This window comes from Xenopus laevis, chromosome 5L, assembly GCF_017654675.1.
Source record: "Xenopus laevis strain J_2021 chromosome 5L, Xenopus_laevis_v10.1, whole genome shotgun sequence".
NCBI classification, from domain to species: Eukaryota; Metazoa; Chordata; class Amphibia; order Anura; family Pipidae; genus Xenopus; species Xenopus laevis.
The window spans coordinates 106,157,745-106,184,827 of NC_054379.1; the positions used below are offsets into that span (position 1 = coordinate 106,157,745).

Sequence of the window (27,083 nt, forward strand, 5' to 3'; positions counted from 1 at the left end):
TGAATACAGTACTGCATGTAACAGGTAGTTGCAACTGCTTGCTCTTCATTCTAGGGGGCAGATTTAACAAAGGCCGAAGTGACTAACATTAGCAAAAATTCACCAATTTACTAATGGGGGCAGGCGTGACTTCACTAGCGAAGGAGATAGACTCTAGTGGTAATTCGCTCCCTTACGCCTGGCGAAGTAGCGCTCTGGCGAATTGACGTGACTGCGCAAATTCACTAAAATGCGGATTTTACTGAATGTTACCTCTTGTGCCAGACTTGCCTTCGCCAGCTCAGACCAGGCGAAGTGCAATAGAGTAGATAGGACTTCCTCAAAAAATAGTTTAATTTTTTTTAAGTCCCAAAAAAAGCTGACGACTTTTAAATTTTCAGGGTGATTGGCTGCAAAAGATTGTAAATTTTTTCTGGGGTACCCAGCTTCCCCCCTAAATTTCCTAACATATGGCACATAAACTATACACTGGGCTCATGTGTAGGGCAATATAACAACTCTATTTTATTTTATTAAGGTTTTCCGGGCTTGTGTAGTGTAATGTATTTGTTGCAACATATATATCCATTCAACTTGAACTTCCTGCCGTATGCAAATTAGCCAACGCTAGCGCAACTTCACTTGGCCCTCGTTCGGCGCCCTGGACGTAACTACGGATTTTAGTGAATTAGCGTTGTCCTGGCGAATTTACGCCTTGCGAAGTGTTGCGATGTGAGCGAAGCGGACGCTAGTGCAAATTCGTCGCTTAGTGTTAAATACACGAGGTCTACTGGGTATTGATAGGTGGCCTTTGATGCAGAACTATACCTCTATTTTGATGGTATGAGTTTTAGTTGTGCAGCAGCTAAAGCAAATTTTGTGGCTTTTGATACATATAGGGGTAAATATGGCAAATGCCGCTGATTCTTAATCTAGTACTTTTGTACAAGTCACAATGTTTGCATGAACCTTCTTCTTGCACACCATTCATATCTCCACTTCTTCTCAAAAAGGCAGCATTAGACTGGCACCTCTAGAAGGATTATGGTATGGCTGAAATGCAACGCTTTTATTCATCTGCTTCTGTTTTTTTTATGCATGTGTCAGGCTTAAGACCATTTCTGTGGCACTGCAGGTTCATGTTTTGTCCAATTTGATCTCAGGGCTCAAAATGATGTAGAGCCCACAGTTATATGTTCCTTTAAGTTGCTTCTATCTCCCAAGCAGCTTTTAGGTAATTTTGTTAGAGTGCCAGAGAGCTTCCTGTTTTAGTCAACAAAAAAAAAAAACTGACTGCTTTGTTTGCTTTACAAATATACCGACTCATTTTTAAAGTGTGTGATATTAAGAGAGAGAGAGAGAAAAAAATGCACATAAAACAGAAGCCACATCGCAAGGATTGATGTACACGTGTATTAAGAAACAGTTCTAGTTTTGCATTTTACTTCCTTTTTTCCCATCTCCTTTTAATCTTTACAGCCGAGGATAATATAACATAATTGATCATTTCACTGTTATGAAATCGTTTTTTTTTTTATTAGAGTCTGAACATTTTAGATACGACTCAGTAAATGACAAGGGCAGAGTCAATCCTGGGGCCAAGTCACCCACCTATAAACAAACCACAGGCTCTGTGCTATGCAGTCTTCACATTTACCTGCCCCTTTTGTTACCCAATAATCCATGAGACGGTTTCGGGGCGAAAGGGTCACAGCATAGTTTTATAAATGGAACAACTTAAAGAACCTTAAGGTACCATAACACATCAGTGTAAACAGTAAATATACACCAAATGTAGTGCTACATGGGCACATCTGACCACCTGAAAGGGTTCTCTTTCAAAACATGACCTGGGAACCACTTTTTCATCGAACACCAATATTAATCCCACCTAATTGTAACCTCCCCACCTTCCTGAACTCTACCAGCTAACCCCCAAGGACAAGCCCATGCTTTGCTTTGACAATTTAAACAGGAGGTGTCATGGAATAACTTTCTCTCACTCCTCCCCTTCCCCGATCACCACCCCTAGTTAACCATTTCAACCCTGCATGCCCCCTTCTGCTCCACAGCTGCACCACTCACTCCATGGGCTTTCTGAAAGCTGATTTACAAACACAGCTGTATGCATTCACCAGGGGTATCTTAAAGTATCTTTCTGTATTTTGGTTCTTCACACCTTAAGTCTACTAGAAAAATGAAAATAAACCCAATAGGCTGGTTTGCCTCCAATAAGGATTAATTATATCTTAGTTTGGATCAAGTACAAGGTAATGTTACTGACAAAAAAAAAAAAAGAGTATGTTGATAAATACGTGCAAGAAGCATGTACACTGTGCAAGGGTCCTAGGTTGCCTTCTAATGCACATGCAGTAAAGAACTATGAGTGATGAGCAAATTTGTCCCATTTTGCTTTGCTGAAATTCACGAAAAGGCAAATCCATGGCTCCCAAAAATATTGCACTCATCACTAACTATGACGGAGCCGCACACACAATAATATGCAGTTGGGAAGCTTACCTCATTTATTGAGTCACCAAGGTATCAACGATTCGGGGGGGGTAAAACCCTCCTTTCGTCAGACAACGAAATGTTGATACCTTGATGACTCAATAAATGGGGTAAGCTTCCCAACCGCATATTATTGTGTGTGTGTGGCTCTACAAGTTCCTGACCTTGGCCCGCCAAACAGACAACCTGCACCACCAGTGCAGTTATAAGTTGAATCACAGGTGTTTTGATTATTTGGATAAATTGAAGTCTATGGGAAACGGCCTTCCCGTAGCTTCTGAACTCTCTGGATAATGGGTTTACAGATAATGGATCCCATACCTGTAACTATGCTGGCATCAATACATTTGAAGTAATTCTCTGTAAAACTACAACTCCAGGACTGCTAGCTTCCATGTCTACTAATTAGGGGATTTTAACACAACAGGAGGTCTATTGGAGGCCACAAAGAGTGTTGTCATCCCGGGAAACACCATTATGAAAGCTACGATTAAAAGTAAAAGTAATACTACATTCACTTCTTAAAATTTTATAACATTTTTAATTATAATTATATATTGGCAAACTTTCAATTTTAGGAGTCAAAATAAAACACTGTAAGCAGAGCATCAACGTGCCTTAAAGTGCTACTGACACTAACAATTTTCTTTTCAAAATATTAATCTACATTAAAAGTTACCTATAGGTCATGTTGATCGTTTTTCACTGACAGTTCTGCTTTTGTAAGTAATTGTTACTTGAAGTTCATGAACCTGACTGTCCCTTCTTAACCTGTCAGTTAGATTTTCTAATGCTAATGGACTCCTGCTGCACAGATATGGCAGCCCCCTCATAGAGGAACAGGGTACTAAGAAAGGCATTGTAAAAGTATCAGGCAAATAATTTAATGGCAAAATTATAACTAGCATTCATTGACAATGTTATGATAGATAATCAAAAAGTTATTCTCCGATGAAGCACCCAATTGCGCAAATGCGTCAGGAGGGTGTGGCTAACACAAGGTACAGACACTGCACTGTGGTGTGTTTGTAAATGTGTTATTATGCAATTTTGCTGTGTTTAAAATGCACAAATAAATGTTTTAAGTGAGAAGCTGTGCATGTCTCTAATTTGTGCATTTTCTGATGTCACTATCTCTTTAAGAATTAGCCCACCAGCATATTAATATGCACTTCTGCTCTTGACTTTGGAATTTCAGAATACTCTGCATGCAATTATTAACAGAATATTAAGTTGCTTTCCTCGGATTCATGCAAATGTAATGCATCACCCTCTCTTGTGACATAGAACCTTCTTCAAAAGTTGTTGAACTTGATAACACTCTAGTGAGTCAACAGGATGCGCTTGGCATTGTAGGACGAACAGTAGAAATCCTGGCAGAAACAACTGAGAGTGGATGTCCCACTGCTAAGTGAAAAAATACTCAATTTGTTTTAAACTCTTAACTCACACTCTCCTCTCCCACCACAAACACACACACATGGCCTGAGCCATAGACTTCTAAGGTTATTGTTGTCCAACGTAAATCCATAGCGCACAGTGCACTAAAGGTCAGTAAAGTCACCACACCTGTTATACGAATACAATAATGCAGACAATGAACACAGTATTACCAAAACTGAAACCTTGGCTCTCTTGATGCTCGAAACTGCATGCTTTAAGTAATGCAAATTATCCTAGGTGCTAACAAGAAGATTTTTTGAAATTTCCTCATTGAGATGCCAATAAACCCTTCCTTCACTATGCATCGCCTTTGTCTTAGTGCTTCTACATTAGTCTTTACAGCTTGAGCATTATCTGAGGGCATAGGCCTGGGTATCATCGACGATGGAAATCATTTCAAATATAAGGTAATATTAGTGAGACTGATGAAAAGAAAATCTGTGTGCTATTAATGAGGAACTAAAGCCTAGAAAAATAGATCTAGAAATATTGCATTAAAGTACAAGTATGGGATCTTTTATCCTTTATCCTCCCATCGACTCCATTTTATTCAAATAATCCAAATTTTTTAAAAATGATTTCCAATTGGATTTATTTTATGTTTATATGATTCTCTAGTAGACTTAAGGTGTGAAGATCCGTTATCTGGAAAACCCCAGGTCCCAAACAATCTGGATAACAGGTCCCATGCCTGTACTGAACTTCTAGATGTTCAGTGGCCCTATTATGACCAGGCCTTCAAAGTTGTCCACAGCATCTTGTTAGGCCGTATTTTGGATGCGACTGACACTTCACATTTCTCCGGACTGACTTTGAAAAGCTAAACTTAGGAGGAAATATTTAAAATATTAGCAAAAAATAAGTCATAGAAGTTGATACTACGGGGCAGAATAGATGTAACGTGAGTCGGAATTAATGACTGATCAGATTTGCATCATAAATTTTCCAATATATATATATATATATATATATATATATATATATATATATATATATATATATATATATAGTACTGTATATTGTCAGGTAACTGACAGAAGTTTAAAGCATGTGCTGTAAATTTAGAAATTTTGAGGTAGGCAGCTACTGAGGGGCATGTTCTGCGGCAGATATCTTTTCGGTCAACTGGCCGAATTGCCAGTTTAAGTCTAATTCTTTGTTGAGCTTTACTTTTCCTTTAAAAGCTAATCAGTGGCTAAGAACAGTAATCTTGGCCATAGAAAATGGGGAAGTCCCCAGTAGCACTGACGGAAACACCACAATAAAATAAAAGAACCAGGCAGAGTTGCGCATTGTTGAATCAGCTGACAGCCAGCTGACTTGTACTTACCCCATACAAGCTCACAGGGGCATTCCCACTTAAGCCTTAAATGATTCAACATCCTATTCAAGGGGTAACGTGTGAAATGAGATGGTGTTATTGCGTGTAATGCTATGCTGGTTTACACAAAACTACATTCATTTCTGAGGAAAGGTGATGGAGGGAGTTAATTACCAATGTACTGTTAGCAAGAAATACTACCTTATATTTTGCAGATGGTCACATTTATTCCATACCACGCTAACAATTGTAAATAATCTGTTTTATGTAGGACATTAAGGGAGGGAAGCATCTTACTATGCAGTAATGAACAATACTTTTCCTATAGGCATCTAACATTAATGGGTAGATTTAGTGACCAGAACTGTTGCACAAGTTAATGGCTGGTTCAGCCATAACTACAAATTATTATGCATTAGAATTACAACGTGCCAATAAGTCCTACACGGTTGTAGGTGGTTTGAACCCTGTCTCTGCTTAGGAAGCTGATAATGCAACCGTACCCTACAGCTAGGCTGCAAATTATTATTAAAGCTAAACCAGTCTAAATGTGTAATGTATTCAGGAGACAAATTAAGGAAACCAGGGTGATAGAGCAAGAAGCTGCAAGGGCAAACTAATTGCATTTAAATGAACGCTAGTTTTTTGTGCACAGTCTGTATAAGATAGTCATGTTTAGAAATATTCTAGTGAACCAGTTTGATTTAAAAAATAACAAATACCATGGTAGTAGAAATAATCTTAGAAAATAAAACAAACAGAATAATATTTATAATGTATAGTTCTGGGAATGACTGTTTATAGTCTCCTTCATTTCAATGGTTTGAAAGCAGAACGCACAAAACTGTAAATATTTCTGCTTGCACTTTTAAACGGCAGTGAAATGTTTGTATTTCGCATCAAAATCAGTCTAAAAGGTTTTCTTCGTGTAACTTTCACTTTCAAACGGTAATATTCCTACGAAGACTGACTAAAAACGTGCATTAATTTGATCCTGTTTACACCCATCGGCAGCGTTTATTTTTCAGTCGTTAAATGAATGTCAAACCTCGTTTCTTACAGTTACTACAATGGCAAAATAAATAGTTCATCGAACAAACCTGATTCGGTTTCATTCGCTGACATCACTAAGCCCCAGATATTGATAGCAAAAGGGTGGAGAAGGCAACCCGTGGGCGGCTTAATAAATGATAAACACCATTAAACCGAAAAATGAATCGCTAAACCTTCCTAAAATGAGTATTTTTGACTCTGTTTTTCGGTGTGTTGGCGTATGTCAAAGGGTAACTATATTTTGCTTGTCTGTAATGATTCAGACTGAAAGACAAAGAATACAAGCTGGTTTATAGATTCAAATTAGTTATTGGCAAAAATGTGATCAAAAATAGCTTTTTCTGTACGGTAAACATACTAACCTCATACAGGAAGTAAGCTGTGGAGAGCAAAGAACGATTACAATTTGAGGGAGATGGGAAAGTCACAACATGTTCTACAGAAATCGAGAAAGAAAGAAAAAACAACTTTTTTTGTTTCAATGCTATTTATTTCGTTTTTTTAAAGGACTCGCCCTGTGTTTATGGTAACAAACATTTGTTCCAAGATTTCTGAACAAGAATAATGGCTGCTGCAAAGTTATACAAATACACTAAATATAATAATGTAGTGGTTGCTGTTTTAAGCATCAGGTTAAACGGGTAAACGTCCCTGAAGTCTAATAAGGTCAGGCAGGCGAAACTGCCCCCACACAATCCAAAACCCTCTGATCCACACCTACATTCACTATATTAGTCTACCAAGACTCACATACCTGCTCCTTAATTGAGTAAGCAGCCAGACCTACATTTAATGCATCTTGCTTCAGAAAAAAAAAAGATTCCAGACCAATATAAATTTCGCTTTGTTAATTACAGAGCAAAATAGTCGGGGGGGGAAATCACTCAAAAAGCAGCAACTCAGAAAGAAATTGCAAGTTAATAGATGCCTGGCACATTTTTAGTTTTACTTTTAGAAAAGAACCACACTCGCAGAAGTGCCATCAACATATAAAATATGCAGTGGTTTAAAAGGAATAATGTAAAGGTCACATGTCTGTGGGTTTATACACAGCAGAACATACATTTACCAGTTTTGGAAGTGTTTTTGTACTACATGCATACACCAAGCGATTCAAGTCACTGCAAACTGTAGTATAACACTCATATCCCCATATGTAATAAAAGGCACTAAGGGGGTTATTTATCAAAGGTCGAGTTGTTTTTTTCCACACAAAATAATTTAGTTTTCAATGGTATTTTTTCGAGGTTAAAAAAAAAAAAAAAAAAGTGATTTATGGTACCCTGAACCTGGAACTAGCTCGAATCCGAAAATACACCATCTTAAACCTGTCGAGGTCATGTAGAAGTCAATGGCAGGTCCCTTGAACCATTTGAAGATGTTAGTAGCCTTCGTGATGTTCGAGTTTTTTTTCAGTGGGTTTCGCACGAAAGCTCAATCATTCAGAGCGATTCGAGTTTTCGGGTTTCTCAGTTAGAATTTACCGATTTCAATTTTTTACCTTCCAGTTTTTTCTTATAATAGAAACCATTTGAGTTGTGAGTTCATTCGAGGTTTAAAAAAAGCTCATAAAGCTTTGATAATTAACCCCCTAAGTTTGCCAAGTATCAGTAACTCATAACAAACAATAAGATGTTTGCTTTTAAACAGGTGACCAGTAAACTCTACATGCTGATTGGCTGCTATGGGTTATTGCTCCTTGGCAAACCTAGTACCTACTATTATATAACTTCTTCAGCCAATAAACGACCGTCCACATTTTACATGCACAGTAGTCACTTTATTTGCACCCCTACCAGGGTTACATACACAGCAATTGCAAGATACAATTTTAACACCAAGATTAAAATCAATACAGAACAAAGAACTTTTATAGGTTATCAGGTTCACTAATAGATCCATGTGTGGCCCTAGTTTGGAAAAGGATTAAATGTTAAGGGATCGTAAATTAATTGCAAACTGGTTTATATTTGTTCAAGTACAGTATGAATTTGTGTAAATAAAGTCCTTGCTCCAGAATACATAAAAATTCACTAGAGAAGTCGTGTTTTCAGGTTTCTGGCCTCTTGCTTGATTGTCAACGTTGGTGGAACGTCAGCTTTGTTCTCAGCCAGACATATGAATGTTTACACAGATTATGGGCAAATATTCATTTGGGTGTGCTAGGGTAGGTGCTTCAGCAAAACAGTTTAGAGAAATAATAGCTTTACGTAAATTTCACTTGAATTCATATTTAGTGGTTAGATGTTTTTTTTTATCTGCTGCCACCCTTTAAACTTAATAGCAAAGTCCAACATAACTACAAATAAACAGCAATGCTTATAGAGTCATGCCATTGTGTTCCTCTGGAGCAAAAATCCTCTGCACTTATTGGCGAGTGCAACAGAACAGAACACTGAATCTGAAATGCTCCACTTTTTCCTGCGACTGAAAAACATTCATAGCAGAACTAAAACCTGCAATTCATGCTTGTGTTTTCTTATAACATCCATATTAAAGCAAAGCAACTCTGTGTAGCTACGTGCTGCTGCTGCTTGTTGCTGTAAATTCAGAAAAGGTTAAACAATTTTCCTACCGAAACTGTGTGGGTTGTGAAAGAACATTTTAACCCTTTAAGTGCCACAGAACGTAGAATCTACGTTCTGTGGAAAAGTAACTTGAAATGCCACAGAACGTAGATTCTACGTTCTGCAGCACTTCCGGGTTCTGGAGCGGAGGAGCGGCTGTTAGAGCCACTCGCTCCGTTCCTCCTCGATCCCCTGCCCCTAGGCAACGAGCAGAGCAGGGGATCGAGTGGCCCCTGGGGCGTGATCGCCCAGGGGCCCCAAAGCAGCAGCAGGCACGTGTTACTTACGTGTCCTGCTGCTGCAGCCTGCACTGCGCCGTTGATCTCCGCCCCCACAGCACAGGAACAGGCAGATCATCGCAAAGCTCTTCCTGGGACCCCTCCACATCATGTGCAGCACTCTTCAGCGACTTTTTCAGGTTAGTGCAACAATTACACACACAAACACACCAACACACACTTATTTCAGTAATACACACTTAGATTCACACTTACACATACATTTTTGGGGATTGGGGGGGTCACTTACACTCACTGCACTCACACACACGTGCACACGCACACACGCGCACATAACATGTAATTTACTAATTGTACACACGCACACGCACATATATGGCATTGTGGCTTTTTTTTTTTTTTCATATCGCATCGTCTCTTTTTTTGCCTGAAAAAAATGTTTTATTGCCATTACGAATAGCGTATTTGCTAACCGTACTATGCAATACCTTTTGTATGTTATTTCGGTGATTATATTGCAATTTTGGGTATTTAGGTGCATTTTTAGCCATTTTATTGAATTTTTAGCCATTTTATTGCATTTTCAGCTCTGCATATGTTGTGTTCACTTGTTTCTAGCCGTATAACCTGTTTGGCCCGGCTAAAATATTCAAACTGTGATTCTGACGGCCGATAACACTAGTATGGAAAAAAACATTGATTTTTGTGGTTTTATTGGATTTTTTTTCATTTCACTCTTTACTGCCTTATTTTGTTTTGCCTTGTAAATTTTATCTACTATATATCTATTTGGGGGTCTCTGTGCGCCACATAGTTTGGTATATCTATGCATATTGGGCATCAAAGTGTTCAGTAGACCCCTGGCGTTCATATTTAGGATGTTTTATGCTGATACATTACGAAATGTGGGGCATATAATGGGGTAAAATTCAATCTTTCTGACGATTTTCAGAAATTTGATAAAAACCGTTATGTTCAGCATTGATTTGCAGTTTGGCAGTTTGCAGTAGAAACACTTATTTACCCATATTGAATTCGTCAGAATGTTTACTTTCTGAAAATATATGGTTTTCTGGGGTCTCTGTACTGTTAGGGGGGTCTAATGTCGCATAATACACACACCAGGTGCTTATATTGCAGCAGCCAGCGCGTCAGCTGTGAAAATGTATATACACTATTGTCATTTGGTGGTCTCTGTGCGCCACATAGTTTGGTATATCTATGCATATTGGGCATCAAAGTGTTCAGTAGATCCCTGGCGTTCATATTTAGGATGTTTTATGCTGATACGTTACGAAATGTGGGGCATATAATGGGGTAAAATTCAAGCTTTCTGACGATTTTCAGAAATTTGATAAAAACCGTTATGTTCAGCATTGATTTGCAGTTTGGCAGTTTGCAGTAGAAACACTTATTCACCCATATTGGATTCGTCAGAATGTATACTTTCTGAAAATATATGGTTTTCTGGGGTCTCTGTACTGTTAGGGGGGTCTAATGTCGCATAATACACACACCAGGTGCTTATATTGCAGCAGCCAGCTCGTCAGTTGGAAAAATGTATATACACTATTGTCATTTGGGGGTCTCTGTGCGCCACATAGTTTGGTATATCTATGCATATTGGGCATTAACGTGTTTAGTAGACCCCTGGCGTTCATATTTAGGATGTTTTATGCTAATAAGTTACGAAAGTGGGGCATATAATGGGGTAAAATTCAAGCTTTCTGACGATTTTCAGAAATTTGATAAAAAACGTTATGTTCAGCATTGCTTTGCAGTTTGGCAGTTTGCAGTAGAAACACTTATTTACCCATATTGGATTCGTCAGAATGTGTACTTTCTGAAAATATATGGTTTTCTGGAGTCTCTGTATTGTTAGGTGGTCTAATGTCGCATAATACACACACCGGGTGGTTATGTTGCAGCAGCCAGCGCGTCAGCCGTGAAAATGTCTATACATATTGTCATTTGGGGGTCTCTGTGCGCCACATAGTTTGGTATATCTATGCACATTGGGCATCAAACTGTTTAGTAGACCCCTATGTTTATATTTAGGATGCTTTATGCTGGTAATGATACATGGACAATACAATGCTGAAAAGTTGAAGCTTTGAGGCAATTTTCAGATATTTCACCAAAACCGCCAAATATGGCAAAGCCTTGCGACTCAGTAGTTTGGAGCAATAAGGCATGGGTACCCATTTTAGATTCTGTAGAATGTGTACTTTCCAAAAATGTATGGGTTTGGGGGGTAAACATATATTTCTGTGTTATTACCCCACAAAAATGCAGTCAATGTGTTGATCTTTCATTAGCTGAAGTTACCCACAGAACTATTTGTATGCGCTAACTTCATTTTGGGGCCTCTAAATGCCAGATACTTTGGTAAACCTATGAACAATGGCCACCAAACTGTTCGGAGGAACCCTGGCAATCATATTTAGGCTGCTTTTTCTTGGTGCGTAACGATACATGGGTGATATGGTGCTGAGAAGTTGAAGCTTTGAGGCAATTTTCAGATATTTCACCAAAACCGACAATTGTGGGAAAGCCTTGCGACTCAGCAGTTTGGAGCAGAAAGGCATGGGTACCCATTTTAGATTCTGTAGAATGTGTACTTTGCAAAAATATATGGGGTTGGGGGGTAAACATATATTTCTGTGTTTTTACCCCACAAAAATGCAGTCAACGTGTTGATTTTTCATTAGCTGAAGTTACCCACAGGACTATTTGTATGCGCTAACTTCATTTTGGGGCCTCTAAATGCCATATACTTTGGTAAACCTATGCACAGTGGGCACCAAACTGTTTGGAGGACCCCTGGCAATCACAATTTGGGTGCTTTTTTGTGATACGTAATGATACATGGGCGATATGATGCTGGAAAGTTGAAGCATTGAGGCAATTTTCAGATATTTCACAAAAAAAACGTCAATTTTGGGAAAGCCTTGCGACTCAGTAGTTTTGGAGCAGAAAGGCATGGGTACCCATTTTAGATTCAGTAGAATGTGTACTTTCCAAAAATATATGGGTTTGGGGGGTAAACATATATTTCTGTGTTTTTATCCCACAAAATTGCAGTCAATGTGTTGATTTTTCATTAGATGAAGTTACCCACAGGACTATTTGTATGCGCTAACTTCATTTTGAAGCCTCTAAATGCCAGATACTTTAGTAAACCTATGAACAATGGCCACCAAACTGTTTGGAGGAACCCTGGCAATCATATTTAGGGTGCTTTTTCTTGGTGCGTAACGATACATGGGTGATATGGTGCTGAGAAGTTGAAGCTTTGAGGCAATTTTCAGATATTTCACCAAAACCGACAATTGTGGGAAAGCCTTGCGACTCAGTAGTTTGGAGCAATAAGGCATGGGTACCCATTTTAGATTCAGTAGAATGTGTACTTTCCAAAAATATATGGGTTTGGGGGGTAAACATATATGTCTGTGTTTTTACCCCACAAAAATGCAGTCAATGTGTTGATTTTCATTAGATGAAGTTACCCACAGGACTATTTGTATGTGCTAACTTCATTTTGGGGCCTCTAAATGCCAGATACTTTGGTAAACCTATGAACAATGGCCACCAAACTGTTCGGAGGAACCCTGGCAATCATATTTAGGGTGCTTTTTCTTAGTACGTAATGACACATGGGTGATATGGTGCCTGGGAAGTTGAAGCTTTGAGGCAATTTTCAGATATTTCACCACAACAGCCAAATTTGGCAAAGCCTTGCCGACTCAGTAGTTTGGAGCAGAAAGGCATGGGTACCCATTTTAGATCTGTAGAATGTGTGCTTTCAAAAAATATATGGGGTTGGGGGGTAAACATATATTCTGTGTTTTTACCCCACAAAAATGCAGTCAATGTGTTGATTTTTCATTAGCTGAAGTTACCCACGGGACTGTTTGTATGCGCTAACTTCATTTTGGGGCCTCTAAATGCCAGATACTTTGGTAAAACTATGAACAATGGCCACCAAACTGTTCGGAGGAACCCTGGCAATCATATTTAGGGTGCTTTTTCTTGGTGCATAACGATACATGGGTGATATGGTGCTGAGAAGTTGAAGCTTTGAGGCAATTTTCAGATATTTCACCAAAACCGACAATTGTGGGAAAGCCTTGCGACTCAGTAGTTTGGAGCAGAAAGGCATGGGTACCCATTTTAGATTCTGTAGAATGTGTACTTTCCAAAAATATATGGGTTTTGGGGGGTAAACATATATTTCTGTGTTTTACCCCACAAAAATGCAGTCAATGTGTTGATTTTTCATTAGCTGGTTACCCACGGGACTGTTTGTATGCGCTAACTTCATTTTGGGGCCTCTAAATGCCAGATACGTTGGTAAACTTATGAACAATGGCCACCAAAATGTTCAGAGGAACCCTGGCAATCATATTTAGGGTGCTTTTTTCTTAGTACGTAATGACACATGGGTGATATGGTGCTGGGAAGTTGAAGCTTTGAGGCAATTTTCAGATATTTCACCAAAACCGACAACTTTGGGAAAGCCTTGCGACTTAGTAGTTTGGAGCAATAAGGCATGGGTTCCCATTTTAGATTCTGTAGAATGTGTACTTTCCAAAAATGTATGGATTTGGGGGGTAAACATATATTTCTGTGTTTTACCCCACAAAAACTTCAGTCAATGTGTTGATCTTTCATTAGCTGAAGTTACCCACAGGACTATTTGTATGCACTAACTTCATTTTGGGGCCTCTAAATGCCAGATACTATGGTAAACCTATGAACAATGGCCACCAAACTGTTCGGAGGAACCCTGGCAATCATATTTAGGGTGCTTTTTCTTGGTGCATTAACGATACATGGGTGATATGGTGCTGAGAAGTTGAAGCTTTGAGGCAATTTTCAGATATTTCACCAAAACTGACAATTGTGGGAAAGCCTTGCGACTCAGTAGTTTGGAGCAGAAAGGCATGGGTACCCATTTTAGATTCTGTAGAATGTGTACTTTCCAAAATATATGGGTTTGGGGGGTAAACATATATTTCTGTGTTTTTACCCCACAAAAATGCAGTCAATGTGTTGATTTTCATTAGATGAAAATTACCCACCGGACTATTTGTATGCGCTAACTTCATTTGAGGCCTCTAAATGCCAGATACTTTGGTAAACCTATGAACAATGGCCACCAAACTGTTTGGAGGAACCCTGGCAATCATATTTAGGGTGCTTTTTCTTGGTGCGTAACGATACATGGGTGATATGGTGCTGGGAAGTTTGAAGCTTTGAGGCAATTTTCAGATATTTCACCAAAACCGACAATTGTGGGAAAGCCTTGCAACTCAGTAGTTTGGAGGCAGAAAGGCATGGGTAACCCATTTTAGATTCGGTAGAAATGTGTACTTTCCAAAAATATATGGGTTTGGGGGGTAAACATATACTTCTGTGTTTTTACCCCACAAAAATGCAGTCAATGTGTTGATTTCTCAGTAGCTGAAGTAAAGTCCTGAACAATTTGGATGTGCTAACTACATATTGGTGTCTCTAAATGCCAGATACTTTGGTAAACCTATGCATAATGGGTATCAAATTGTTCAGTGGACCCCTGGCAATCATATTTCAGGTGCTTTTCTTGGTACCTAATATAGTTTGGGATATGCGGAAGCAGCAAAATAAAACCTTTGAAATGATTTTTCAGAATTTTGAATTTTGTGTTGAAAAACCGCTATGTTCAGACAAGCTTTTCTGTTTGGTAGTTGGGAGTAGAGAGACATAGTTACCATTTTGTAATCGGCAGAATGTGTACTTTTCAAAAATGTATGGTTTTCTGGGGTAAACCTACGGTTTCAGGATTTTTTGCCTTGGAATCTAAAGCATGCCGTTTTCTGCCTTAGTGCTTTCAAAATTCGGTAATATACTGCCGGGAGTTTTTGCTGTACAGAAATCCTAAATCTCCCTAAAACTATACATATCTGGTATTGGCACGTTCGAGAGACATAAGGCTTTCCAAATCAGTTGGATTTTCATCCGTAAAATTAAATAATTTTTCTGGTATAAATTGATATACGATGAAAAATGGTAATTTTTCATTTTTTTTGGTATTTAGCACTATAAATTTTTTTGCACAGGTGGAAATACATGAAAACTCAGGCAGATTTAGAAAGCTCAGTTTCTACGAAAAAAACAATGTATAGTTTTCCTAGGTAAACTATAGGTTTCCCTCAGAAATGCCCCTAAAGTGAGAGAGCACAAAATGTTTCAAAAACGGCTGGCATTTCGCGTAACCAAAATGTGAAATTCTGCTGGCACTTAAAGGGTTAAAGACATGTCCAAAGCTGGAAAGTGACTTTTGGCCCAAGGCAAGATGATAGGGCAGCAAGACAAGCCTGCAACACAATCAGCCAATATCGATGGGCGAATATGTCCAGCTTCGCCGAAAAATTTGTGAATTTCCTGCGAATTTTGACGGCACGTTCAATTTTGACGCCGCCGTTAAAGTCAATAGGCGTCTGAATAGATGTTGATGGGCTGTGGTTTTGACACGGGTGACTATTTCGACACGCGTCCAAAATTTTACACAAGTGAATTTTCGCAGAAGTTTTGCAAAACTGCGGCCAAAACTCGCAGTGCAGTGAAGTTGCGTCTAGCAAATTTGTTTCGCCCATTCACTATCAGCCAGTTGTGAGACTGCTTAATGCTGAAACGGTGTACTCAACTGATTCAGGAAACAAGATCTATATATTTGAGAGAGAAAAACTAATATACATATATTAAGATTGAGTTGCATCAATCTTAGGTGACATCAATACTCATTTCCAAATGGTTTTCCTTTCAAAATAGAGAGAGTCAGCTGATTTATAACACTGGAGAAATTAGCACCTGGGCAATAACTCATAACAACCAACCAGTGATTCATTTTTTTCAGCCAGCTTGCAAGTTTAAACGCGGAAAAGAAATTTATCTCATTGGGTGACTTAATAAGGTGCATACAGTATTTGCCCAATGTTGTAAATGACACCCATCTGCTATGATTTCACCAGGATGCCAGGCACAGCTAGTCCGTTGTGTTTGGGTGACAGCAGGGTAAAAATTGTCTCTTTTAAGGGATGCTAAGTGAACCCATGTACTTTATGGGATGACTTTGCAATCCCTTGACAAAGCAGCTGTAATGGGGGTTATGTTCACATTTCTCCTGGTCTGAAAACCTCAAAAAGATGTTTCTAAATAGCAAAGTAGTAATTGCTATTAGCTATTAGCTGATGTAAATTGCAACAGGGCATGGACAAGGAACAAGGAACACATATAAGATCTAAAGACTTGGTGCCAAACAGAAACGATAAGGTCTATAGAAACAATAAGGTCTATGGAAACGATAAGGTCTATGGAAGAGGAACCGACAGCTTCCATTCTTACTAATTATTTGTTAAGTGTTTGTTTTCCCCCCCTTTTAGAACCTTTGTCTTAACTAATCTACAGTTATGTACTGAGTAAAGACTTGCATTGTGCTATTCTACATTTACACCACCAACAATTCTAGACACATTATCCTGTGGTACTTGTTCCAAGGGATAGTACAAGTGAAAATATACTATATTTACTGCTAGATTACATCCGTTTGTCCAGCAATTGCAAATAATGTATTTATGGCAGCTGTGCTATGGCCAAAGGTAACCAACGAGGCAGTTTGATCAGTCTACTACAAGTTGGAAAATAAAAGTCCTGATTTTTGCTATTGGCAATTGCACTTGTTCAGTTCAGCCCTTTTGTGAGTAAATCAGCATTGCTCTGGAAATACTGCTTGTGTCATCAGTGTTTCAAGCAAACTGACTGATAAATATGCCCCTTAGCATTGAGTAAGGCTAGGGAACTCCTTTGTGTTTGTTTGAAAAACACTTTCAGGAGGTACTATTTGTTACAATCAGTTTACAGTGTACATTTGAGGTTTCCTCTTGAAATACATCATCTCTTCCCCCTTATATAGATAGTCTCAAAAGTACAGAAACACAACACTCCCAGTGTTGAGTACTCTATATCTAGAGGTTTTCTGAACAAAATGTATGTAAGCATTACTTCAAGGTTACAATCTCTATTTAAAGAACAACATATCTATAGAGGTATTTATAGACACTGGTTATCTTCTCCATAATTTTATATTTAAAGGGGTGGTTCACCTTTAAGTGACTTTAGTATGTTATAGATGACTAATTCTAAGAAACTTTTCGATTGGTCTTCACAATGATTTTGCTCAGAGTTTAACCAAAACTCCCAGCATACTCCACTAATGGAGTTAAAGTGTATTAGTAGAAGTACAGCAGCTTCAGTGATGAATTTGTAGGTACCCATAAATTTAATGTGCCTCTATGACTTTAAATCCCTACACTTCCTGATCTCCCTAGTTGCCGAGCAGATGCCCATGTAGCTAGTTTGTAATTTACACTTTGGTATAGTGAGTGAGAAGGGGTGGATCTTCCTCTTTGGCTCCAGGTGTCTGACCCATATGGATGTTTCCAGTGAGCCTGTGTACAACAAGGCGCAGTAAAACCAATTTGCCCTAGAGGGAGGACCAGTACCTCTAGAGAGAGATAAGTCGGGGAGCAGGGACCCCCGTGAATGAGGCTAACTAGAGATAGGATACTACCTGTAATAGTACTCTCTAGGAGAGTAGGATAGGTAGGTTAAGCAGCAAGAGAAGATTAGCTCTAACTAGGAGATAGTAAGGGGGTAGCTCTCCCCTCAGGCAAGACTGGCCTGTAGTATAGGGACACAGCCTAATAGGGAATTAGAACTTGTGGTTTCCCTGATCCAATGAGTGAGGATCCAGGTCACGGTGCTGAGATCCTGAGGGTGTATCTATCCAGGTGTTACGTTATCACTATAGGGACTTCCACTGTGCTAGACTAGGAGAATAAAGAGGTTGAGTGAGGGGAGGAGGAATAATAGTTTGGAAAGTGGGCCCATGGTCTAAGTTTTTCTGTTGGGCCCCTGGCATCCCAGTCCGAGAAAGAGGAGGAGATTTGTCGTCGGGAGACTAATCTGCCCGAATCTGACTGTGTGTCTCTGCTCTTAAGCACAGCAAAGTTCAGCAAAGTGATAAGGTTATAAGGCTATTGTCATCATAGGGAGATTTCAATGTCCCAAGCAGGAAACAAAGCAGGCCATTAGTGAGCGTCTACCAAAGAGGGGCCATTTATAGGTACATTTCTATGGCCTTTTAGCACTGCAAGTCTGCCAGTCTGGTCATAACCTAGATATTACTGTAGGAATGAAGAGTAAACTTAGCACTTGCATAATTTTTCCATTAAATCCAAAATCTGTTTTTCCTTTGCATAAGGAAAGCAAATGTAATTCTTAGCACCTTTCTATTATCCATTAAAACCGGTTTAAAGTTACTTGTTAATGGAACGGAAATTTAAAGCAATATTTGTTTTTTCCCTTCCTGTTCCCCTGGTTTTGATGAAGTGTAGCAGATGTGAGTACTTCTTCAGTTTTTCAAATCAGCTGGCTTACGCTAAATTGTTTCATGAGTCGGAAGCAGCAGTGCTTCCAACTGCATTTTTAATTACTGTATATTGGAAATGGCAAAGCAACTGTTGCTTTAATGCAGACCTCTGCTTACAAATTTAAAAAAAAACCCACAAGCCTTGGAAGTCCAAAACATGCTTCCATCAGAGCACAAACATGTCTCTCAAGAGCAGCGGTGCCCATGCTTTATAAATGACTGAATCGTTTCTTGGCATGAGAACCCCTTTGCAAACCAAACGTATATTCAAAATCAGACTATGAAAGAATAGTTTCACAATGAAAAATGTTTCTAAATAAATTATTATCTTGAGTGAGGCTACAAATACTAGCAAGATTTCTTGAACAGGTAGTAGCAGAGATCAGACTACACAGAGTTTGTACAGGTATGGGATCCGTTATCCAGAAAGCTCAGAATTTCGGAAAGGACGCCTCCCATAGACTCCATTTTATCCAAATAATCCAATTTTATTTCCTTTTCTCTGTAATAATAAAACAGTAGCTTATACTTGATCCAAACTAAGATATAATTAATCCTTATTGGAAGCAAAAGCAGCTGTTTGGGTTTATTTACCGTTTACATGATTTTCTAGTAGACTTAAGGTATGAAAAATTATGAAAAGATCCGTTATTCGGAAAACCTCAAGTCCCCAGCATTCTGAATAACAGGTCCCATAACTGTACCTGGAAAATATGCGTATTTCGAGTACATTTCAATATATAAATGCATTTATATAAATATACATATGGTCATATTGCAAATGTCGTTGAATTAACAATATACTGTTTTTTTTCTGGAAATTACACCGCTCTTAACAATTTTTTGCAGAAACTTGGCACGTGATTCCAACATGATAAAACGCTTGGTGTTAAGTGGGTTCCAAAATCTTATATTCTGTATTTTCTTAAACAAACAGAAATGCATACTGCTAATATTTACATTGGATACAAAGCTACATAGTAGAATTCTTTGCTTGTACAAGGATTTGCCAAATGGCAGAGTTGCTGTTTATAAAGAAATGATTAGAGATTTGTTTTGGGGGAGGAATGACCATAAAAACAATAGTATGAATGATTCTGGTTGTAATGGAAACTAAATAATAATGCCATAGAATTAAATTGGCATTCAACTTATTTACTACTAATGTATGTGTGCAGAGCAGCAGTGCACTATGGAATTGGGAATGCAGAGTGAGTGTACCCCGTGAAATACAAGGGTCACTTTAGAGTGGCAATGACATAACTACAGCCCCTTAGGCCCTGGGACAACAGTTTTGGGAAGGCTGTTTCCTGTTCCAGTACAATAATGTCCCCCATGCTCAATGAAATTCAGAATTGCTTGATGAGGTGAAAGTGGAAAAATACCAGGGAACTTCAAAAGAGGCTGGCACAGGCCTGGACCCACGAGATAGTAAAGCCGGAGTCAGATGGTAAAAGGTTAAAAAAGCTTACATTTTATTTTCCATAAATTAAGAACCAAGCCCTGATGCGTTTCATGTCTACCAGGGACACTTAGTCATAGGCTGAGCCTATGACTAAGTGTCATGGCTGAAGGTCTGGGGTGTGTGCCCCCCGGCCCACCATGTATAGCGGTAAGCTCACTCAACGTATTTAACACATCATATACTGGTTATATATCTGTTAAATTATGGAAGTGGAAAAAACTGATTGGCCTACACACAGTCCCCTGAACAAATGTGGCATGAATTGGAAGGGCTGAATCCGACCAAGAATTTTTCCAACCATACAGCAGACCCTGCTGTCATGAGGGGACCTGGGTTACAAGGGAACCCAGATAGCTGGGTCTACAATATGGCATACCTGCCAACTGTCCCGTTTTCACTGGATAGTCCCAATTTTGACAGCTCAAACCCGAAGTCCTGGATTGTTAATGAAATCTCCCGACTTTCTCTTTGATCTCCTGCACTGACAGCCAGAAAAAGGTACAAAATTTCAAACTGAATTAAATAAGAGGCTTTTGGCAGAGAGTCCAGCATATGTGGCAGCTGAACTTAGATACATTAGATACATACTATTTAAGATAAGCAGGTCTCTTGGGGAAACCGTGACTTGCAGCTTAAAGGGCAGGTCACCTTCATTAGCAAAAGTCTAATAACACATAAAACCTGACCCTAAAACCCCCAGAAATGTGTTCAAACATTCCATAACCTGCCAAACTTTGTAAAAGTGATGTAGTATTTGGGGGATGTGGCCATAAAATGGTCGTGGTCAAAAAACGTTTCGACATGCTTCACCAGCCAAATCTTTTCGCCCTTCTTTCTATTTTCCAAATGTTGGGAGGTATGGTAGCTCCTAGTACCCAGTCCCCATTTTAAACTTTGCTGCCAGCCTGCTTGTTTGGTTGCTGTAGGTAACAGCAATGCAGTAAATGGGAGAATGGTCAAGTGCTTAGAGCCCTTCCTCCTAGAAATTTTGTGGGGGGGGGGCATATTAAAGGAATTGTTCAGTATAAAAATATAAACTGGGTAAATGGATAGGCTGTGCAAAATGTTTTTAATATAGTTAGTTAGCCAAAAATGTAATGTGTAAAGGCTGGAGTGACTTGATGTCTAACAGAACAGAACGCTACTTCCTGCTTTTCAGCTTTCTTGGCTTTCACTGATTGGTTACCCTGGTTACCAAGAAGTAACCAATCGGTGACTTGAGGGGGGGGCCACATGGGTCATACCTGTTGCTTTTAATCTGAGCTGAATGCTGAGGATCAATTGCAAACTCACTGAACAGTTTTGTCCCAAGTTTTGTCCCAAGTTGCTGACTAACTCAGAGTTAGAGAGCTGAAAAACAGGAAATAGGATTATGGTTATTATGTTAGACATCCAGTCACTCCTGCCTTTATACATTACATTTTTGCCTAACTAACAATAAAACATTTTATTTTTGCAAAGCCTGTTTACCCAGTTTTTATTTTTACACTGAACTGTTCCTTTAACAGTACACTGTTTCCAAGATCTAATGGAAAGGCTTCCCAGTAGGATGGAGGCTTATATAGTAGAATGCATAAGCTCTATATTTTAACTCTCAGTTTTGGAATGAGATGTTAGACAGCTAGGTGCTAAATATTTATCAAAATTCGCATTTGAGAATTTTGCATTGTTTTAATTGAAAAACTCAAAATTAAAAGAAAACATACATTTTGTCTAGCACAACTCCCATTTATTTCTACATGAACTTGCCAGCTAAACTTTTGAACTTGTTCCCCCATATGTAATTAACGGCATTAAGTTTGCCCAGTAGCAGTAACCCTCAGCATCCAATAAGATGCTTTTAAACAGGTGACCAGTACATCCTACCTGCTGATTGGTTGCTATGGGTTACTGCTCCTGGGCAAACTTAGTGACTTATATAACATGACCCCCTTAGATGCTAAATTTTTACATTCAAGTTATTTGAGTTTTTGCGCTTAATGAATCTTGAGAATTCAAGAGAAAAAACTCAAATCGTGCCACCTAATGTAAGAATTCAAATGCAAAGAAAACATGCTGATAATTGTCTTCTGCATTGCTTTTGTACTACAGGTTAGTGGGCAGCTCATACCCCACAGGACAAAAGCTGGCCTTATACATTTGAGTTTTGGGAAATATACCATTATCTTATTTAGAGCCGGGCCTGGCTGGCCGGATGCCCTAGGCAACCTGGCCGGTCGCGGAGCCAGCAGAGCATGTGCATGCATGAAAATGTCGCTTGTGCGCATGCACAGAAGCGCAATTACACTAGAAAGTAGCAGTCAGGGAGAGAGGGGACTGGACATTGGGGAAGGCACGTGCTGGCGCCCGCCCAAGCTTTGCGCCAAAGGCACGTGCCTACTCTGCCTACCCCCAATTCCAGCTCTGATCTTAAGTTTATTAAAGGGGCATAATGTATAGAGTAATATTCTAAGATAATTTTCAGTTGTGCTTCATTTTTATTTTATATGGTTTATGGTAGCATTTTTGTCAGCAGTTTTCTACTTTGGAACTCCAGCAACTAACTGGTTGCTAGGGTCCAATTTACCCTGGAAACCAAGAAGTTGTTTGAATAAGACACTGGAATATGAATAGGAAAGGGCCTGAATAGAAAAGATGAGTAGTAAAAAGTAACAATAACAATACATTTGTAGTAAACCAATAGTTCAATAACTTTGATTGGCTGCCTGGCTGTCAGTGGCCCCTAACAATAAGATCAATGTTTTAAACTACAAGCTAGAAAGAGGCAAAGTAGAAGGCAAATAGTTAAAAATATAAATAACAACTGAAGAGTGCTAATTTTCTTTATTGCTAATTTTCTTTATTGACTGACAATGTAAACTTCAGGTGAACAATTGCTCCACTGATTATAAGTCATTATAGGTTAGGGCCAGAAGGGCAGCCATCACTTAAAAGGGTTGTTCACCTTTTAATATGATTCTGAGACAGTTTGCAATCGGTCTTCATTTTTTATTATTTGGAGTTTTTCAATTATTTAGCTTTTTGTTCAGCAGCTCTCCAGTTTGGAATTTCAACAGCTAACTGGGTGCTAGGGTCCAATTTAACCTAGCAACAAGGCAGTGGTTTGAAAGAGAGACAGAGCTATGCATAGAGGAGGGCTTAAATAGTAATAAAAAGTAACAATAACATTGTAGCCTCACAGAGCAATATTTTTTGGTTGCTGGGGTCAGTCAGTGACCCCCATTTGAAAGAAAGAGCCAGAAGAGCAAGGCAAATTCAAAAAATTGAAAAGTTGTTTAGAATAGTCCATTGGGTAACATACTAAACGTTGGAAGTATGTTACATTGGATAAATGTTGTTGGGTGTGCCAACATAATGTTACATAAATGCTAATAACCTGGTATGCCTCAATGCAAAACCATACAGTCCATAAAACAACCAATATCCATGTTAAAAAAGATATGTTAGGGGCAGATTTATCAAGGGTCGTGAATTCGAGGGAATTTTCGAAGTTAAAATATTCCAAATTCAAAGTAATTTTTTGGATACTTCGACCATCAAATAGGATACTACGACTTTGAATTTACTTTGATTCGAAGTAAAAATAGTTTGAATATTTCAACCATTCGATAATCGAAGTACAGTCTCTTTAAAAAAACTTTGCCTTCAATATTTCGCCAAATTAAACCTGCGAAGTGCTATGTTAGCCTATGGGGACCTTCTACAACCATTTTCTAAGTCTTTACACATCGAAGTAAAATCGTTCGACCGTACGCTAAAATCGTTCGAATCGATTTAATCGTTCGATCAAACAATTTTACTTCGAACGTTGGCCAAATTCTCTGAAAAATACTTTGCCTTCGATATTCGAAGTCGAAGTATTTCAATTCCATGGTCGAATTTCGAGGTATTTTACACTTCGAAATTCAACCCTTGATAAACCTGCCCCTTAGTTATCAAAGGTCGAATTTTAGAGCTAGATGAGCTTTTTTAACCCTTGAATGGTTTCTAATTTAAGAAAACACTCGAATGGAATTTCAAGGATTGGGGTATAATAGATCTGTTTTTTTAACCCGAAAAATCTGCCCCTTGCCCCTCCCCCTTGACAGCACATCCTGAAAACTATACACACCAGTACAAACTACAATGTCTGTGCACATTTGGCCAGCTTTAGGTTTCACTGTTTTCCATGGGGCATGCAATCTATTATGCTACAATGGGAAACAAACCTATTTCAAAGCAAAAAAATGTGTGACTCCAGCCAACACTGAGTATAATATAAGGATCCTCCTACATGGCAGCCTGCCTACATCTTCCTCTAACAGCCAGTCTGAGTTCCTCAGCGATCTCCTCTGATTTAAGTGCCCTGTCCCATAATCTGCATGTAAGGAGATGCAGGGCTCCCCCCCCATTACTGCAGGTAATACCTAAGTACGTTTGTAGTTGCTAGGGTAGTTTGGACATTAGCAACCAGCTTGCTGAAATTGCAAACTGGAGAGCTGCTGAATGAAAAAGCAAAATAGCTCAGAAGCCACAAAAAAAAAAAAATGAAAACCAATTGCAGATTGTCTCAGAATATCACACATATCTCTACAGCAGTGGTCCCCAACCAGTGTCTCTCAAGCAACATGTTGCTCCCCAACTCTTTTTGCATTTGAATGTGGCTCAAGGATAAAAAAAAGTTTGGGGACCCCTGCTCTACAGCATGCTAAAAGTTCATTTGTAGGTGATCATGTCTAATGTCTAATAATCAGGGCCGGATTTACATAGAGGGCGCCCCTAGGCCCACTGTCGTTCATCACCCCTGTGCCCTTCAATTTATTTCTGCAAATTTTCATCATCAATGGGGAAATGTAAAAGATTATTGTATCTCCAGCTCATCCCCCTGTTTTTGAACCAATTTGGTTGTGGTTGGGCAGCATGCCGCCCCCTAAAAAGGTGGCCTTTCCACAAATCCGGGCCTGCTAATAATTAATATATGGACATTTATTTATTGTTTATGTTCTCAATGAAAAGTCAAATGCTATTATAATAATGACATGCTCTATCTATCATCCATCCCTCTGCCCTATTTACTATATTTCCCTCAATTACACAGTAAAAAGTATCTCCAATGTGACTAAGTTCAGCATTTCAAGCTAAGATCTCACAACAACAATAGCTGACCGATGGTTATGACATAGCAAGCAAGTTGTACAAAGATAGAATGGCAGCAGTCAGCATGCCAGGAACATACAGTACATACCCACTGGGCACAAGAGAGGTCCCCCATTTCACTTCAACACGACTACTGCACCGACACTTCAGCGCTCAGACCAGAGTGAAAGGAAAATGAGAAAAAAAAATCCTAGAATTCCATTGTGAAGAAGAAATTTCTCATTATTAAGCATTACCATCTGAATGAGAAAAAAAAGGGCTTGAAGTTACATGAAGGAGATTAGGCACTCTGACTCACCAACCGCTATTTCCTCCTGATACATTCTTCTAATTCTTGTCACTGTGACTGGCCAAATTCTCAGGGCCTCTGGATGTCAGCTGCAGCTCTTCCAGTAAAGAAGGGCCCATGGGTGGGAAATGGCAAGATCACCTAACTCTTATCATGAAAACAGGCTAGCAGCTTTGCTGAAAATAGAAAGGGGTGGGTAGCTGGTGGTAGGTAGTTAGAGCAATGAAATGATATAGCTGACACAGGCATTTACCAACATGTATTACAGATATGGGATCCGTTATCCAGAATTAAGGGGAATGCCATTTCCCCGAAACTCAATTTTAAATGAATAATTCAGATTTTTACAAATTATTTCCTTTTTCTCTGTAATAATAAATCGTTATTATGTGCTTGATCCCAACTGAGATATAATTTATTCTTATTGGAGGCAGAACAATCCTTTTTAATTAATGTTTAAATGATTTCCAAATGAGATCCAAAATTCCCTTATCTGGAAAACCAGAGGTCCCAAACATTCTGCATAACAGGTCCCATGCCTTCGGTATTCATACAAGTATGGGAACCGTTATGCAGAAACCCGTTATCCAGAAAGCTCCGAATTATGGAAAGGCCGTCTCCCATTATTCAAATAATCCAAATGATTTTTTTCTGTATAGGTATAGGAACAGTATAGGTAATAGGCAGGGCTGGGCCACGCCGCACAGGCGCCCAAGGCAAGCCTGCGGACGCGGCGCCGGCTTAGCCCGAGTGCGCATGGGCAAGGTGGCGCTCGTGTGCACATGCACAAGAAAGATGTGGTTTTTACCTTATTTTTGCGCTCGTGCGCATCGCGTGAATTGCCGTGAACGTGCGCATGTATGAATTGGTGTGAGCGTGCATTCGCCTGCATGTGCAGGAGCGCAAGAAGATGGAAAAACACAGAGAGTCGGCACCGTCTGGGGGTAGGCGACAGAGGAGGTACGTGCCTGGCACCCCCCAGCCTTGCGCCCTAGGCATGTGCCTACCCCTTGGCCCGACCTGGGTATAGGTATAGGAACAGTATAGATATAGGATCTGTTATCCAGAATGCTCAGGACCTGGGGCTTTCAGGATATGGGGTCTTACTTTAAATACATTACATAAACATAATAAGCTGGTTTTGCTTCCAATAAGGATTAATTATATCTTAGTTGGGATCAAGTACAAGCTACTGTTTTATTATTACAGAAAAAAAGGAAATAATTTTTAAAAATTTGGATTATTTGGATAAAATTGAGTCTATGGGAGACAGCTATTCCGTAATTCTAAGATTTCTGGAATATCGGGTTTCCAGATAAGGGATCCTATACCTGTACTTGTTTTGGTTTTCTGTTTATATTAAATAGGAGATCATTGCCTTGGTTGGTATTCCTGCTACACAGTGCTGCATATCCCTAACTAATAATACCCTTTGGGTGCACTGTACAGTCAAGATCAGATTTAAACTTTAAAGTCACAAACTTTAATCAAGGACAGAGCAGAGGATTTCTGGGACAGTGGAGCGACACGGCAGGAGCAACCCGGGTTGTTTCAGTGGACACAATCACCAGCTTGGGGTATCTAACACATTGCCCCCCCCAGTAAAGT

At 39.2% G+C, this 27,083-nt stretch overlaps 1 long non-coding RNA gene across 2 annotated transcripts in view; it reads right to left on the minus strand.

Annotated features, from left to right (window-relative positions):
- Positions 1-25,589, minus strand: part of LOC121393778 — a 35,587-nt gene extending 9,998 nt beyond the window's left edge. Inside the window, exons 1-2 of one of the 2 annotated variants that reach the window (XR_005961342.1) lie at positions 25,485-25,589; positions 25,275-25,376 (exon numbers count right to left, since the gene is read on the minus strand). This is a non-coding gene — a long non-coding RNA (uncharacterized LOC121393778). The other variant, XR_005961341.1, reaches the window with a different exon arrangement.
- Between the last annotated feature and the right edge of the window lie 1,494 nt (positions 25,590-27,083).